Raw genomic sequence first — 13,579 nt, 5'->3', positions numbered from 1 at the left:
GCTTCTCCAATTAAAATTACATTGACCTACTCAAAAATTTAAAGCTAAAATCTAGTGGTTATATAAGATTGTTCAAATGAAGTCCTAGAACAAAGCACCTTCACTTTGCATTTAGTATTTGGAAGTCTCAAAAACAGATTCTTTTAGATTGTATAGTCTAAATATTTTAAAGAACCCAATACTATTGAAGACATTTTATTAGGGACAAAGTCTATTAGATTATTACCACTTCTAAGGGTAATTATATTACATCTTGATAGTTGTTCAAGGAAGAGTCTTATAAGCATGAAATATTCCTTTGAATTATTAAGTATGTACCTTTAAAAATGTCCCAAGCTTTTTAAAATGATTCTCTGAATAAGCTAGGTCATCCTGCAGGCCCAGAAGTGGGGAACTACTGTTAGAACTAGAGGCTGCTGCTCTGATCCCAGCCTCAGGGCTTTTTAGGTCATTCAGGTTTGTGTCCTGAGAGAAGGGGGACGGAGAGGATACAGACACATAATGGTAGATAGCTCCTGGTCATAATTCCCATCTCAATGGAATGGATTTGGGTGGACAGTAATGATATATTAATTTTGTAAAATATTGTGCAATTTTTTTCAGGATTTTAAATTGGAATATTATCTCAGTCAAAAATTTTGTTTTTAAAATGACTTTGGTTTTACTAAGGAATCAGATGAAGACCAATTTTTTTGAAAAATTATCGTACTAATAAAATTGGTTCTAAGCTACTATTACAATAAATTTTGTAATATACTTTCTAGTCTGGTTTGTCTTGAATTGTAAGCCCTATAGTTAACATTGATGAAGACTAAAAGCTAACACATGGTATCTGCTGAATTAAAAAGAAACCTATTTTATACCAAAGACCATCATAAAACATACTTTTCTTCAAAATTTGACATGATTTATTCTTGCACTGTTTTTATTTGCATTGATCTGATCTAAAAGCAGCACCGAACTCTTTACAGAGTAAATATCCACTGAACCACTGGAGGAAGTTCTTTTTCTTCTTACCCTTTGACCTTTTATATCTTTTAACATTGCATTAATTGAAATTTTAAATGTTAGATAAGTAGAAACTTATTAGATAATTTAATGCAGTGTCTCTCAACTTGTAAGCTGTGATCTATTAGGAGATACAAAGCCAATTTATTGAACTGGCATTTTCAATAATTTTAATGAAGCTGAACAGATTATTTCAGAGCACATTGCACATAGTAGAGACATGAAGGTCTTGTCAGGTAGCATTCCAGGAATCCTCTATCACATGGCAATCTCTCTCTCTCTCTCTCTCTCTCTCTCTCTCTCTCCTCTTCCTGCGGCTTTCTCTGACTTCTGGCTTCTTCTTTCTTCCATATCTGAAATTCCTTTCCTCATAAAGACTTTGGTCATGTGGAATAAAGCCCATCTTGATTCAGCTTGGCCTCATCTAAATAGAATTTTCAAAGAACCTATCCACAGATGAGTTCACACCTTAACTAATAATAGCGCCTTCAAAGGTACACACCTTTTGTGTGTATAATGGGTACACACACACAAGAACACAGATTAAGACTTGAAAGTGTCTTTTGTAGGGGACGTAATTCAATCCCCAGTAGTTAGCTGTGTCATCTTGTCAATGAATTATGGCTTCCAAGAAGGGAATTATTTCTCATCTTTTTCATTTGAATTTCTGTAGAAATACAATTGTATCTGGTTCAGATTAAAATGTTAAACTAAATACTGAACCTTCTATTCATCTCCATTACATTTCCATTTTTTTCATTAGGTTTTGAATCTTGCTTTCTGGAAATACTCTTTTATATATAACCACATTACTCCACATTTCCTGGAACTTCCACCTCACCCATTTTCTTCTTGATCAAAAATAAATCATAATTTCTTTCCTCATTACTTTCCTCAGTCTTAGGATGTACGGTAGTCATTAAAGAAAGGCAAAGTATATGGATACCCTGTTTTTAGAGTAATTAAACTGTTGCTGGCAGATAACCCAAAAGATGAAGTTCTTTTATTCTATATTAGGGATGTAACCTATAGTATAAGGCAATTTTGTCATGTTGTTTTATTCTGTGTTTTATCCTTCTTTCTTTTTTTGCTACCTACATTCATTCAACAATTCCCATGTGCCAGGCAGATGTTAACAATCTATGGGTTTTCTATATATCATCTAAGAAAGATGACTATTTTTCATATATATGTTGGCATTTTAGAGAAATGACTCAATCTTTCCTTTCGAGTATATAGATTCCCATATTGAGACATACCTTCTTGACTTCAAAATATAACTCTGTGGTCTCTATTAGACCTGTTCTATTTGAATATGTTAATATTTCCCATTCTTGAATTTCAGTAATGAGCCCTATCTTCAGTTGTTCATTGCAATAACCCAATATAATGTCTTAGGTGCACATTGTTTATTACTCATATTCTGAGCATTTGTTTTTAGACCTGTGGGACCACCATTACAGTGTTGTGGCTAATAGATCATTCTCTGGAGCCAAAATGCTGGATTAGAGAATTCAGGTTTAGCCACTTGCTAACTGTGTGACCTTACCTGACTATTAAATCTGTTTCCTTAGTTCAAGAACAGGGCTAATATTATCTATTGCATAGTTTTGGACTATTAAATGAGATAATAAATGTGAAGTACTTAACATCATGCTTAAAACATAGTAGGTATTCAATAAATAATTGTTATTATTATATGTAGTAGCATTCCTAACACTGTTTTTCTTGTAAGTTTTCTTATAAGAATTACTAATAATGTATTCCACCATTTGTCCTTCTTATTGTTATTTGCCTTTATCTTCTGTAATAAATTGTTTTAAAAATTTATCCGGAGGAAATTGACTTGTGAGGGAGAAGATGGCGGCTTAGTAAGACGCGCGGATCTTAGTTCCTCCTCCAGAACAGCTACTAGGGGAGTAGAAATGATACAGAACACCTCCCGGAGCCACGACAGAGATCAAAAAGACAGCGTACCCCATCCTGGAACAGCTGACTGGCTGAGAGAACCTGCTCCGGTGAGATCGCCGAGGGGTGCGGGCTTCCCCGGGCAGGGGGGTAAGCGGCCGGAGTCTCGCTTCCTCCTTCCCGGGCCCGCTGGTACAATTGGGCAGGCGGTCCCCTCAAGCCGCGGCAGCTGGCGCCCCCACCATGCGCGGCCCCCGGGACCAACTGAGAGAATTGGATCGGAAATCCCCAGGCCGCGGAGAACGGTGACCGGGGGGGTCCCTTCCGAACACGTGACTCCCCGGTCCGGCTGGGAACGGTACACTCTCCCAGGCCGCGGCGGCTGGTGCCCTCCGGCCATGCTTGGCACCCCGGGCCGACTAGGAAATTCGGATGGGCGCTCTCACGGGCTGCGGCGGCCGGCAACCCACCCGGCGTTCGGACCCCCGGGCTGGCTGGCATTCTTCCAAGCCACTTCGGCTGGCGAACCTCCCCCACGGCGAGAGTTTTCCAAAGTTAAAGGACCCACAGCACCTTTTACTGGTGGGACCCACAGACAAACGTGTGCCACGAGCGCCACCTACTGGGCAGGATAAGAAAAACAGAACCCAGAGATTTCACAGAAAAATCTTTCAACCTGTTGGGTCCAACACCCAGGGAAATCTGACTAAATGCCCAGATGCCAGCAGAAGATAACGGATCACGCTCAGAAAATTGAAAATATGGCCCAGTCAAAGGAACAAACCAATAGTTCAAATGAGATACAGGAGCTGAGACAACTAATGCTGAATATACGTACAGAAATGTAAAACCTCTTCAAAAACGAAATTGATAAATTGAGGGAGGACATGAAGAAGACATGGGCTGAACAAAAAGAAGAAATAGAAAAACTGAAAAAACAAATCACAGAACTTATGGAAGTGAAGGATAAAGTAGAAAAGATGGAAAAAACAATGGATACCTACAATGATAGATTTAAAGAGATAGAAGATAGAATTAGTGATTTGGAGGATGGAACATCTGAATTCCAAAAAGAAACAGAAACTATAGGGAAAAGAATGGAAAAATTTGAACAGGGGATCAGGGAACTCAAGGACAATATGAACCGCACAAATATACGTGTTGTGGGTGTCCCAGAAGGAGAAGAGAAGGGAAAAGGAGGAGAAAAACTAATGGAAGAAATTATCACTGAAAATTTCCCATCTCTTATGAAAAACCTAAAATTACAGATCCAAGAAGTGCAGCGCACCCCAAAGAGATTAGACCCAAATAGGCGTTCTCCAAGACACTTACTAGTTAGAATGTCAGAGGTCAAAGAGAAAGAGAGGATCTTGAAAGCAGCAAGAGAAAAACAATCCATCACATACAAGGGAAACCCAATAAGACTATGTGTAGATTTCTCAGCAGAAATCATGGAAGCTAGAAGACAGTGAGATGATATATTTTAATTACTAAAAGAGAAAAACTGCCAACCAAGACTCCTATATCCAGCAAAACTGTCCTTCAAAAATGAGGGAGAAATTAAAACATTCTCAGACAAAAAGTCACTGAGAGAATTTGTGAGCAAGAGACCAGCTCTGCAAGAAATACTAAAGGGAGCACTAGAGTCAGATACGAAAAGACAGAAGAGAGAGGTATGGAGAAGAGTGTAGAAAGAAGGAAAGTCAGATATGATATATATAATACAAAAGGCAAAATGTTAGAGGAAAATATTATCCAAAAAATAATAACATTAAATGTTAATAGACTGAATTCCCCAATCAAAAGACATAGACTGGCAGAACGGATTAAAAAACAGGATCCTTCCATATGCTGTCTATAGGAAACACATCTTAGACCCAAAGATAAACATAGGTTGAAAGTGAAAGGTTGGGAAAAGATATTTCATGCAAATAACAACCAGAAAAGAGCAGGAGTATCTATACTAATATCCAACAAATTAGACTTCAAATGTAAAACAGTTAAAAGAGACAAAGAAGGACACTATATACTAATAAAAGGAACAATTAAACAAGAAGACATAACAATCATAAATATTTATGCACCGAGCCAGAATGCCCCAAAATACGTGAGGAATACACTGCAAACACTGAAAAGGGAAATAGACTCATATACCATAATAGTTGAAGACTTCAATTCACCACTCTCATCAATGGACAGAACATCTAGACAGAGGATCAATAAAGAAATAGAGAATCTGAATATTACTATAAATGAGCTAGACTTAACAGACATTTATAGGACATCACATCCCACAATAACAGGATACACCTTTTTCTCAAGTGCTCATGGATCATTCTCAAAGATAGACCATATGCTGGGTCACAAAGCAAGTCTTAACAAATTTAAAAAGATTGAAATCATGCACAACACTTTCTCAGATCATAAAGGAATGAAGTTGGAAATCAATAATAGGCGGAGTGCCAGAAAATTCACAAATACGTGGAGGCTCAACAGCACACTCTTAAACAATGAGTGGGTCAAAGAAGAAATTGCAAGAGAAATTAGTAAATACCTCGAGGCAAATGAAAATGAAAACACAACATATCAAAACTTATGGGACGCAGCAAAGGCAGTGCTAAGAGGGAAATTTATTGCCCTAAATGCCTATATCAGAAAAGAAGAAAAGGCAAAAATGCAGGAATTAACTGTCCACTTGGAAGAACTGGAGAAAGAACACCAAACTAATCCCAAAGCAAGCAAAAGGAAAGAAATAACAAAGATTAGAGCAGAAATAAATGAAAATGAAAACAATAGAGAAAATCAGTAAGACCAGAAGTTGGTTCTATGAGAAAATCAATAAGATTGATGGGCCCTTATCAAGATTGACAAAAAGAAGAAGAGAGAGGATGCAAATAAATAAGATCAGAAATGGAAGAGGAGACATAACCACTGACCTCACAGAAATAAAGGAGGTAATAACAGGATACTATGAACAATTTTACGCTAATAAATACAACAATGTAGATGAAATGGACGGGTTCCTGGAAAGACATGAACAACCAACTTTGACTCAAGAAGAAACAGATGACCTCAACAAACCAATCACAAGTAAAGAAATTGAATCAGTCATTCAAAAGCATCCTAAAAAGAAAAGTCCAGAACAGATGGCTTCACATGTGAATTCTATCAAACATTCCAGAAAGAATTAGTACCAACTCTCCTCAAACTCTTCAAAAAAATCGAAGTGGAGGGAAAGCTACCTAATTCATTCTATGAAGCCAACATCACCCTCATACCAAAACCAGGCAAAGATATTACAAAAAAAGAAAACTACAGACCAATCTCTCTAATGAATATAGATGCAAAAATCCTCAATAAAATTCTAGCAAATCGTATCCAACAACACATTAAAAGAATTATACATCATGACCAAGTAGGATTCATCCCAGGTATGCAAGGATGGTTCAACATAAGAAAATCAATTAATGTAATACACCATATCAACAAATCAAAGCAGAAAAGTCACATGATCAATTCAATTGATGCAGAGAAGGCATTTGACAAGATTCAACATCCTTTCCTGTTGAAAACACTTCAAAAGATAGGAATACAAGGGAACTTCCTTAAAATGATAGAGGGAATATATGAAAAACCCACAGCTAATATCATCCTCAATGGGGAAAAATTGAAAACTTTCCCCCTAAGATCAGGAACAAGACAAGGATGTCCACTATCACCACTATTATTCAACATTGTGTTGGAGGTTCTAGCCAGAGCAATTAGACAAGAAAACGAAATACAAGGCATCAAAATTGGAAAGGAAGAAGTAAAACTATCACTGTTTGCAGATGATATGATACTATACGTCAAAAACCCGGAAAAATCCACAACAAAATTACTAGAGCTAATAAATGAGTACAGCAAAGTAGCAGGTTACAAGATCAACATTCAAAACTCTGTAGCATTTCTATACTCGAGTAATGAACAAGCTGAGGGGGAAATCAATAAACGAATCCCATTTACAATTGCAACTAAAAGAATAAAATACCTAGGAATAAATTTAACTAAAGAGAAAAAAAACCTATATAAAGAAAACTACAAAAAACTGTTAAAAGAAATCACAGAAGACCTAAATAGATGGAAGGGCATACCGTGTTCATGGATTGGAAGACTAAATATAGTTAAGATGTCAATCCTACCTAAATTGATTTACAGATTCAATGCAATACCAATCAAAATCCCAACAACTTATTTTTCAGAAATAGAAAAACCAATAAGCAAATTTATCTGGAAGTGCAGGGTGCCCTGAATTGCTAAAAACATCTTGAGGAAAAAAAATGAAGCTGGAGGTCTCGCGCTGCCTGACTTTAAGGCATATTATGAAGATACAGTGGTCAAAACAGCATGGTATTGGCATAAAGATAGATATATCGACCAATGGAATCGAATAGAGTGCTCAGATATAAGACCCTCTCATCTACGGACATTTGATCTTTGATAAGGCAGTCAAGCCAACTCACCTGGGACAGAACAGTCTCTTCAATAAATGGTGCCTAGAGAACTGGATATCCATATACAAAAGAATGAAAGAAGACCCATATCTCACACCCTATACAAAAGTTAACTCAAAATGGATCAAAGATCTAAACATTAGGTCTAAGACCATAAAACAGTTAGAGGAAATTTTGGGAGATATTTTATGAAACTTACAATTGGAGGCAGTTTTATGGACCTTAAACCTAAAGCAAGAGCACTGAAGAAGGAAATAAATAAATGGGAGCTCCTCAAAATTAAACACTTTTGTGCATCAAAGAACTTCATCAAGAAAGTAGAAAGACAGCCTACACAATGGGAGACAATATTTGGAAATGACATATCAGATAAAGGTCTAGTATCCAGAATTTATAAAGAGATTGTTCAACTCAACAACAAAAAGACAGCCAACCCAATTACAAAATGGGAAAAAGACTTGAACAGACACCTATCAGAAGAGGAAATAAAAATGGCCAAAAGGCACATGAAGAGATGCTCAATGTCCCTGGCCATTAGAGAAATGCAAATCAAAACCACAATGAGATATCATCTCACACCCACCAGAATGGCCATTATCAACAAAACAGATAATGACAAGTGCTGGAGAGGATGCAGAGAAAGAGGCACACTTATCCACTCTTGGTTGGAATGTCAAATGGTGCAACCACTGTGGAAGGCAGTTTGGCGGTTCCTCAAAAAGCTGAATATAGAATTGCCATACGACCCAGCAATGCCATTGCTGGGTATCTAATCAAAGGACTTAAGGGCAAAGACACAAACAGACATTTGCACACCAATGTTTATAGCAGCGTTATTTACAATTGCAAAGAGATGGAAACAGCCAAAATGTCCATCAACAGAAGAGTGGCTAAACAAACTGTGGTATATACATACGATGGAATATTATGCAGCTTTAAGACAGGATAAACTTATGAAGCATGTAATAACATGGATGGACCTAGAGAACATTATGCTGAGTGAGTCTAGCCAAAAACTAAAGGACAAATACTGTATGGTCCCACTGATGTGAACCGACATTCGAGAATAAACTTGGAATATGTCATTGGTAACAGAGTCCAGCAGGAGTTAGAAACTGGGTAAGATAATGGGTAATTGGAGCTGAAGGGATACAGACTGTGCAACAGGACTAGATACAAAAACTCAAAAATGGACAGCACAATAATACCTAATTGTAAAGTAATCATGTTAAAACACTGAATGAAGCTGCATCTGAGCTATAGGTTTTTTTTGTTTTTTTTTTTTTACTATTATTATTACTTTTATTTTTTTTTCTCTATATTAACATTCTGTATCTTTTTCTGTTGTATTGCTAGTTCTTCTAAACCGATGCAAATGTACCAAGAAACAATGATGATGCATCTATGTGATGATGTTAAGAATTACTGATTGCATACGTAGAATGGTATGATTTCTAAATGTTGGGTTAATTTCTTTTTTTCTGTTAATTAATAAAAAAAAATTTATCCGGAGATAGTGATACGTTTTATATTTTCTTTTTAATTTTTAACTTGTTCAATTAAATTCTTATCATGGTAAATTTTAAAAAATTAAATTTCTGAGGGGTATTCCAATCATAGGATAATTATGCAAAAACCTAAAGACGTGAAACCTGTGTTTGAAACAATAAGTAGTTTGGTATTACTGGGCCATAAAGTCACAGGAGATAAGGCTAGAAAAGTAGGCTAGAAGCAGAAAGTCTTAGTTGACAGGAAAACAAGAATGGATTTCTATGAAAAGACACAGTATGATGGAAACTCATATTTATTTTGCCTTATATTTATGTTTAAGAAGCATATTTGCATCATTACTCCCAATCCAGGATATCTGTGATGTTCAATTTAATGTGTCTACTTGACTAGGTTCTGGCATCCAGTACTTTGGTCAAGCTGGCATTATCCTGAGTGTTATTGTGAGGGTAGTTCATAGATGGATTTGTCTTCAGTTAGTTGATTGCATTTATAGCCAGTTCCATCTACAATTGACAAAGGAGATTACCCTCAGAAATGAGAGGAGTCTCCTCATCCAATCTGTTGGAGGCTGTAAAACCAGAACTGAAAATTTCAGAAGTCAGAAAGAAGAATTTCTGCCCCTACTTCAGCCAGTCACCTTCTCCTGGGGAAGGCAACTTCATCACAGTTTCTGACTTGTGACCTGCTGTATGGAATTCAGACTTGCCAATCCTTATGGTTTGTGTGAGCCAATTCCTATAAAAAAGATTTACAACAGGATATGCACACATACATGTATACATACTCTGTTAGTTCTGTTTCTCTGGAATGCCCTAAAACAACACTCTTAGGGGTTGTCTTTTCCATACCTTTCCCCATTATTGGTTCCTAAATACAGAAAAGGCATAGCATAAGTCCCATTTCATTGCCTCTTTAAGTCCCAATAGATATCCCTCAGAGTAAAAATAACCTGAGGAATTGCTTTGTAAACCTCAGACAGTTTTTAACTTATGGAGTAGTAAGAATAATGGAGCAGATAGAATGATGGCTTGGCTAGATTTTTGAGAGCTTTGAAAGCTTGGCGAAACCAAAAGCCTATTCAAAAGGCAACATAAAATAATTAATCCTCAATTAGAAAGCAAGTTTACTTGATTTAGGATCAGGTTTTATGTAATTTTTAATCCATCAGTTTTTATGTAATTTTTAATCCTCTATAAGCACCTACCACAATATTGGGTATATAATAGTTGCTCAATAAATTTTTTTTTGTTCAGTTTATATGGATACTAGATTAAAAATCTGGTCACCCTAATTCCACTATGGACAAATCACTAACTCTATATTACCCAGAATCCTAATTTTTAAAATGCGGATACCCATCCTATGGTCCTTACAGAAATGCTGTAAGTGTCTAAAAGCTTTGAAATCATAAATACTTAAAATCATAAGGTGATGGCAGCAAAATTACAATTGTAATTGTTTTAATAATACTTTCTAGCTTGAGTTATTAAAATCATACCTTTGTAACAAAAGATTACTAAAACAATTAGGAAAATGTACACTTGTTTTTGCAATGAGTGGGCTCCAGAACAATGAGTAAAAATGTCACTGAGTCCACATAATCAGATCATGTAAATAGCAGCTATAGTTTTTTGAGTACTCACCATGGACAAAGCCTGGTCTGTAGGACTTTGCATGTATTACCTCATTCAGTCTTCACACCATGAGATAGATATTATTATTCCTATCTTAAAGATGAGGAAATTGAGCAAGAAGAGTTTCAGTAGCTTGCCAAAGCCACCCAAATTGTAAGTGGTCGATTCTGGACTAGAATCCAAACATCCTGCTACAGTCAATGCTCTTAAGTTCTACACTAATTCTCCTTTACAACATCTGAAAGTGAACTTTCTTTGGTATTGAAAGAAATGATACTGTTTTTTGAAGAAGTAAGTATAGATGTAAATAACAGAGCTGTTAGTGTTAACTAGCAGTCTCTCCTCGCTAGGGCCAGACTAATGGCAAGAAAGGACCTAATCAAATTGAGTAAGCAGTTCCTATTGGATATAGCTTATCCTTTCCAGGAAAAGGTGGGGAGAGGAAAAGCCCCAGAATTTTCATATCACTTCCTGAAAACCATTCAGGGAACACTTTGCAAGATACCATCTAGGCATTGGCAGGGTTTATCTCTGCCAGCTCCTGCCTGTTTCCTTGTCGTGTACTACATTCTCTGAGGGCCAAGCTCCCTATGAGATGACAGATAATGAATCCAAAGAATCAATCCACAATAATAGCATAATGAAGTATGTTTCTCAGTTTCTACTTTCCAATCTTTATAAGGAGTACATCTAGCCAGTGGAAACCTAAACTTCCTCTCCTTACATCTAATTGATTATCAAGTACTGCCAAGTCTATTTGCCCTTGTCTTCCTCACTGCAATCCACACTGTCTCCATCCAATGTTAGAGTGCCGTCTTCTCTCAGTTTTATTGCTATAGCCTACAAATGGGTATCCCATGTTAATATTGTCCTAATATATTGTCCTATAAATATATATAATATATAAATAATATGGTCCTAATATATAAATAATAATAAATAAATTTATATATAAATATATTATATATAAATAATATTGTCATATATATTATATATAAATATTGTCCTAATAATAGTGTCCTTCACTAATCCAATTTCCACACAATGATAAGTGCTCTTGTTAAAAGGAAAATCTGGTCAGAGCTCTCTCTTCTTTCTAACCTTTCAGGAGCTCTCCACTGCTATCAAAATGAAGTCTATAATACTTAATTAGGCCTATGAAGCCCTGTAAAAAGTAGCCCCAACTCACTTCTCTAGGCCCATATAATAGTGTTTGCCATCCCCTCCCCATCCAACTACTATACCATCTTCTGAAATTCCCTGATAAAAATCTTTATCATATTTAGGTCTTTATACCAATGGCCTCTGTCTGGAATGCTCTCCCCTCACCTGGCTTTACCTGGTACACCCTCAACAACTCATACTTCCAGTCACATATGTTACTTTTTACCTCCACTGCTCCACCTAGATTGAGTTAAATGAAATTCTTCTATGCTTTCAAGACAACCTAAACTAACCCTATCATGACGTGTTCTAATTGTTTATTTATCTGAATGTTCATCTGATAGTGAACTCACGGGAGCAGGTATTATGTCTTTTATATCCACTATTTCATTTTTTCAAGTCCTAGTTTGATGCTTGGCACACACTGATATTTTTGGTAGCTGAAAAGGGTCCAATATCAGCAATTACATATTTTACAAAATATATAATAGTGTAATGAAAATGGTTCCCACTTTTCAAGTATCATGCCAAGCATTTTCCACATGCTATCATTCAGTCCATAAACCAACCATGTGAAGTAAGGACTATTAGTGGGCCCATTTTACAAATTCAAAAATTAAGCTTTAGTAAGTCAAGAGATAGCCTAAAGTCCACAAGACAAGTAATTGTGAGCCAAACCCAATTTAGTCTTAGCGCTTTCATTAAAACAGTTCCCCTACTCAGTAGGCACTGATTAAATAATTGTTAAATATATGAATGAAAGTTATCTTTTAATGTTAAAAATTAATGCCAAAGAACATTAGAGGGTGGGCAACGGTGGCTCAGTGGCAGAGTTCTTGCCTGCTATGCCAGAGACCCAGGTTTGGTTTGCCGGTGCCTGCCCATGTAAAAAAAAAAAAAAGAAAAAGAACATTAGAAAGACTGTGCTCAATTCAGCAAAATGAATTTAGCAATGGAAATTACTCATTTGCTTTACAATTTTGGTTTCTAACTTGGGGACTATAAATAAAATTTGCATTTCAATAATTTTCTATTGGCTCAACATGTTATAAAATATTACATTTTCTTTTCTTTCCTTTTTATATAATCACTGATAACAAAAGTACATATCTGACGTACTTTAAAGTAGAATTTGAAATACATTAGAGTTATATTCCTCCACCTTCACCCGACCCTGGCCAAATGTTGCCCTTCTAAAATACAGCTTGATAAAGAAATCATCTGGGATACAGGAATGATGTGGGAATTAAGGAGTCCATATTTGATTTTCAAAATATTCTGTTGAAATGCTAAATCTTAGTACCATAGCTTTTCTATGCTATTTTATTGCTGCCTTGTGAAAGTCTTTAATAGAGGTTGTAGAACATCTCATTTATGTGTGATTTACTATATATACTAGTATGATGCTCAGCTTTAAAATAGTACATGCCCAGCTTCAAAATAAATGCTTGGGATAATATTCTTTATTTGTTCCATATATATATATATATATATATGCATGTTCTATACTTTTCGACACTTTAATTCCACAGATTTATTTTTTCATATTTTTATCACTTATTCTAAATTGAACTCCTATTTAAAGCCTATCAATAAACTCCCTATAACAAATGAGTCCAAAATAAAAGCATAAGCATTCTGAGATCAAATCAGAAAGCAAGAAAAAAACTGTTTAATCATTTACTCTTAAATATTGTGGAATATTTTGTTTGCCTTGCTTTGTTTTGCTTTACTCTCAAGGTTAAAATCATTTGCTAAAGCAGAGAATGTATTTTAAAAGCAAGAAATGTTGCATAAATCCCCTGAGGAGGAAAAAATTCTCTTACCATCAAGACTGTAATTATTAAGTGGTTATTGAAT

The 13,579-nt window shown here is 35.8% G+C and overlaps 1 protein-coding gene and 1 long non-coding RNA gene across 2 annotated transcripts in view; one reads left to right on the top strand and one right to left on the bottom strand.

Annotated features, from left to right (window-relative positions):
• Positions 1-13,579, bottom strand: part of LOC143677715 (uncharacterized) — a 187,143-nt gene that overhangs the window by 109,677 nt on the left and 63,887 nt on the right. The window lies entirely within an intron of this gene.
• The window catches only part of SCN1A (sodium voltage-gated channel alpha subunit 1), a 130,284-nt gene that overhangs the window by 79,158 nt on the left and 37,547 nt on the right, over positions 1-13,579 (top strand). The window lies entirely within an intron of this gene.

This window comes from Tamandua tetradactyla, chromosome 3 (assembly GCF_023851605.1).
Source record: "Tamandua tetradactyla isolate mTamTet1 chromosome 3, mTamTet1.pri, whole genome shotgun sequence".
Taxonomy (NCBI): Eukaryota; Metazoa; Chordata; class Mammalia; order Pilosa; family Myrmecophagidae; genus Tamandua; species Tamandua tetradactyla.
Note: the sequence above shows the minus strand (reverse complement) of the source record. Positions and strands in the feature narration are given on the sequence as shown.